The sequence below is a fragment of the Pteropus vampyrus genome, unplaced genomic scaffold (assembly GCF_000151845.1).
Source record: "Pteropus vampyrus isolate Shadow unplaced genomic scaffold, Pvam_2.0 Scaffold296, whole genome shotgun sequence".
NCBI classification, from domain to species: Eukaryota; Metazoa; Chordata; class Mammalia; order Chiroptera; family Pteropodidae; genus Pteropus; species Pteropus vampyrus.
In genome coordinates, this window is record NW_011889077.1 from 104,162 (window position 1) to 109,482 (window position 5,321).

Consider the following 5,321-nt stretch of genomic DNA (forward strand, 5'->3'; position numbering starts at 1 on the left):
CATTTGCACTCAGGCCTGGAGGTACGACTGTCCTAGTGGGAGTGGACACGTGCGGCCCGCAAGGGGCACTGCGTTTCCGGCCACCTTGTCCCCACGGGCCCTTCCCGTCTCAGAAGCCGTCGAGATGGGACTGGGGCAGGCGGGGGGCTCCAACCGGGGGAACGTCAAGAGACGGTCAAGGCCACGTCTCCCCGGGGCAAGCACTGAGGGGCTAACCACGACCTTGGGCAGAATGGGGACGCCTGGGCCACTCGGGGGTGAGCACCCAGTGCAGTGGGGTCCCTGGCACAGATGTGGGGTCCCCGGCTGAGGCCAAGGCTACCACATGCACCAACTCCTGGGCGGGGACCGCCCGGGGAAAGTGGTCACCTGACACACACCCTCCACACCCCGCGACGTCCAGGAAAACACGGGGTTGCGAGAAGCCCGCGGACTCCCCAGGTGGGTGGCTTCTGCGTCCGCAGCCCACGGCCCCAGGGTGGGGGGAGTCTGTCCCCGGCCTGAGACCCGGCTCCTGCCCCGGGCTGGCCCGCGGTCTGCTTTCTGGACCCCGCAGAGCCTGGCTCTTCCTGGTTGGCGGCGGGGTCTCCGGGCACAGGCCGCAGAGCCTGGGGCAGTTCGTGCCCCCCAGGGTGGAGCCGCGACCCCTCCAGGACTGGCGTGGGGCAAGGGACATAGTTCTCATCCTAAAGTTGGCCCATCTGAAAAAATCCAAATACTATCAAGCATCGCATTCCTGAAGCTAAAAATAAAAGTGCAACCCGTCATTTCCTAAGACACAAACTCCTGGCCAAGAACTTCGTGGCTGCAAATCCCACTGCAGAGCGAGACTCAGACAGGAAAATAAATCACTGTGGTCCCAAACAGACGTGGGGAGCTGGCCCTCTGCCGCCGCCGACCTCTGGTAAACCCTGCCTGTCCCCACACGCATTTCCGCAGCGTGACGAGTCCTCGGACGCAGGCCACGGTGCGTCAGCAAGCGGCCCCTCTGCTCGGGCGGCAGGGGACCTGGCTTGACCCGCGGCCCCACTCTCCCACCCTAGACCTGGCATCTGCCCCACCACCGGCGCCTTGAGGACATCCCAAGTCCTACCCACGGGCACCCCTACTACAGATCCTACCCACGGGCACCCCTGCTCACCGGTGCTGGCGTCTGCACACTCATAGTGGAAGCCTGAGAATGGACAGGCTCCTCCCCACTCACGACACGGGTGCCTCTGGCTTTACAGCCCCCTGGCCCTCAGCTCTCACTGAAGTCCCCCAGAGGGACAGGGAGCTCCGTGGAGGGAGCGGGGACTGGATCCCCTATGAAGGACATCGCTGTGAGTTGCTAGAACACACAGCAGGGCACCATGGAGCATATGCCCAAAACAGTTCCTTGTACGCGGGGTGCAGGGGGTTTCAGTGCAGGCTCCCAGGTTCACCCTCGGTGGGGCGGGGGCTTCCCAGACGGCCCCAGCCTCTTCCTTGGCATGGCAGGTGCTGGGGGGACCTCACTCACAGAGGGGCCAGGGCTGACCCGCCCACTGCTGCCGCGCCCCCCACCGACGGGGGTGAGGTTTCCCTGAGGCAGGACCAGCCAACAATGGGGCCTGCAGGGTCTGACACCCCAACCCTACACTCGCACAGACACTAGCCGCCCCGTGGGAACGGGGCAAAGACCCTCGAGAGGAAGAAGAAGGGTCTGTCTGCAGGTAGGACCATGACCTCTGACCTGGCCCCTCCGGGATGTGGGGGCCGCACTCAGAAACCCCGCCAGAGACCTCGACACGTCTGGGAGGGTCCTCGTGTCTGTACGGTGAACGTGCTGGCGGCGGACAGGACAGTGAGAGAGACGCAGAGACGGACTTCGCTAAAGGATTTAAAACGAGGAGCCACCTGGGAGCACTTGGCTGGGGGAGGGGCCGCACAGACGGGGACAGGGCGGGGGGAGCCCCCCTGAGGGCCCCCCAGCGTGTTCGCGGATGTGCCTGGCGAGGTCAACCACAGAACTTGTGCAGGAGGCGAGGGCCAGCGGGCGCCTCCCCAGCAAGAGCTGGCGAGCACCCCAGGACATTTTGCTCTTGGGAGAAGCCCTCCGCAGCCCGACTACCATCCAGCTGAGCCGGTCCCCACGGCACAGTCTCCAGCTGGCCTGAGCTTGTTCTGCGGCCCCAGCAGGCTCGGCTGTGCACTGCGAGCTCGGCTGTCAGACTCACCTGGGCTGAGCACCTGTGTGCCCCGCCTCCTCAGAGACGCAGGGAAACTGCTGTCTGCTTGCGGGGCACTTGGATGTCAGCAGCAGCCCCAGGTGGCCACTCCATGGGGCACTAGGAGGTGGCAGGTGGCACCTCCGGGTGCAGGGTGTAGGGTCAGGGCCAGAGCAAGCCGGCCCTGAAGGGGGACAGGGACCAAGAGTGTGTAGCCTGCCCCCCGGGATATGGTGACGGGCCAGGCATACCTGGGGACACTGGGGGCACAAGTGGGCTCAGAGAGGGGTGGGTGTGGGGACCCTAGTGTGCAGAAAGGTGTCACAAACAGGCCTGGTGACGGGGCTTCAGCCAAGGGGTGTGAGACGCCCCACGAGAAGATGGGCAGAGGCGAGGTCTCCCCCAGAGCCACCGCCAGCCTCCTGGTGGGCGTGGTCACACTGTGGGTTCTGGCCAGGCCAGGCCCGGGTTGGGCTCTGCTTTCTCTGCACCCCAAGTTCAGGCTCCTGGGGTCACCTCCCTCCGACGACTGCAGGGCCAGCTTGTGTAAGCACTGGGTCCTCTCTCGTCCCTGCTGACCGCTGGCTCGGACCTCGCTCTGAGCTCGAGCTGAATTGCCTGAGCACTGACACTTCACCCTCCCTGGGGACTTAGTTGTAGGTTTAATGTCTCCTTGGGGACTTCTGGCAGGGGGTTCACACACATGTGACAGGAGTTTCATGGCGGGGGTCTCAGGCACCATCTGCCTCTGCAGCCACGCCCCCTCAAACCGAGAGGCTGTGCCGGACAGTATTTGGGGGCAGCGGGAGGTGGAGGAGAGTGCCTATTCCAGAAGCTTCTCTATGACAGGACATAGGAAGGGTGGGGCCTGGCCTCTCTGGGGGAGGCTGTGAAGAAGACTGAGAACCAAGGTGTTCCCGTCCAGGGTGCCCCCTCCCACCTGGGGGTCAGGCGACAGGACAGCCCTCCGGCTCCTGGCGGCCGCCCTCTGCATGTGGCTGGCCAGGCCATCCTGGGCCCTCTCTGCCGGCTCTGTCTGTCTGTAACTGGCCAGAACCCAGGGGGCGGGGACAAGCTGAGACCTCGCCGCGCCCCAGGTTGGGTGACCGGGACTCACGTCGCACGGAGCCCGTCACCCGGGATGCCAGCGGTCACCTCTGCTGCTGCGTGCCCGTGCTGAAGCCCACACGGCAGCTGGCGCCTTCCTGGGGTGCCCGGTCTGCTCTCCTTCAGGACGGACACGGCTTCGGGGCCAGGCGGGGCACACGGCCGCTCCTGCTCCATGTGCTGGGGGTGTCGAGGTTCAATCTGTGATGTGGGACACACAATGATCTCCCTGACGTCTGCCTCGTCCAGGCCGCCGAGGCCCCAGCACTGACCTGCCTCCTTTGGGGCGAGCACCCTCTCAGACAGCGGGGGACAGACGAATGGCAAGGAGCCACAGCAGCTGTCCACCAGCGGCCGCCAAACCCTGGGCTGGTGGCGGAGGCAGCAGGGGCACATGCGAAGGCGTGGCCCTCCGCCTGGGCTCCGGCAGGGCGACTGGCGTGGAGCATCTCTCGGCTATAAATACACGTGTGAGTCAGAGGAGACGCACCTCCAGCTGGCGGCCTACTTCGCAGTGTCGACGGAGGAGACAAGAAAGGAAGGACTTCTGCTTCTCTGCCCCGGCTTGGGTGGGGAGCCACCGCGTGCCCTGGGGGCTGGGGGCCGGCGTCCAGGCCTCGTTGGGCGAGGCTGGCCCTCGCGGTGACACGCAGGCATTGGTGGGGCCCCGGGGCTCAGAGGAACAGCTGTGTTGCTGCCCACGCCCAACCCTGACCCCTGAGTCGATGGCCGCAGGGGACCCTGGGCCCCACCCTGGCCCCCGCAGGAGCACCCATGCAGGTGCGCCCCCAAGTCCTGGACAGAACAGCGAAGACGCTGGATGCGCCCACGCACCTGGGGGCTGACCACGCAGAGTCCAGGCCGAAGGGGGAACAAAAGGCTGCTGCGACTTCCACGGCTTCCCGTGTTTTCCACAGCGTTGTTATTTACAAGCTCCAGGACGAGGGCTGATTCCCCGGGCCGCCCGTCACCCTTGCCGGGTCCCCCCGCTGCCCCAGCATCCCCCACCCCAGACACAGCCCCATAGTCATCTGCCCTGGGGTCCCTCCGCTGTCCTCCAGGCGATGCCCCATGCCTGTCCAGCAGGAAGGCACGAGTGGCTCCAGGTCCTGGGACGCGGCCTCACTGCAGGTGCAGCCACAGCTGCTCAGAAATGCGGCCCCCTCCCCCGAGTCAGAACCTGCGTTTCCACAGGGTCCCAGCCACTCACACGGCCTCTGATGAGACCCTGGGCAGTTCACACATGACAGCTGGACGCCGCCTCACGGCCCCAGGAAGCGGGAAGGCAGCGGTCAGCGAGAGGTTGGGTCGCCCGCCGCACCCACTCTTAGGGGACACGCTTTGTAATTCCAAAGCAGCTTCGCCAGCTTCCAACACCAGGTCTTATGGTGCCGACCCGGCTCACTCCGAGTGCCACCACCTCGTGGCTCCGGCAGGAAGCGCGTGTCATCGTCCTGGTTACACCCTTTGCGTTTGCCCTTTGCTCACGTAAACCGGCTGAAACACAGCGACACCCGCCAGGCCGGCGGAGCCCCCGACCCACCAGCTTTGCCAGCTGTTGAAGACGGGGCACAGGGTGGAACTTTCGCTGAGATGGGAGGTGGTGTGGGTGAAGCCAGCATGGGGCTGGAGTCCCGTAGGAAAGGGCTCAGAGCCAGGCGCCTGAGGGCGAGGTGACCAGACACCGGCCCCGCAGGGCCCCCTCAGAGGAGCCACTTACTAGACGCAGGCTGGGGAGGGGGCGACCTCGCAGAGCCGGGGACCGGGATGCCGAACGCTGCCTTTGTCCAGCAGTGCCACCTCGTTAGTTCCATTTTCCGAGCTGTCACACGCAGTGCTCCCCGCCCGTCTGGGGCCTCATTACACTCGTGGGGATGGAGGGAGGCCGGGTGGGCTCCCCTCCTGGGGACACACTGAGGAGAGAGACTGGGGGACAGGCGTCCCACGGTTGGGTGACAGTAGAGTTGAGGGGCTGCCCATCACACTCGTTCTTGGGGACAAGAGCTGTGTCCTTGGACAGGAGAC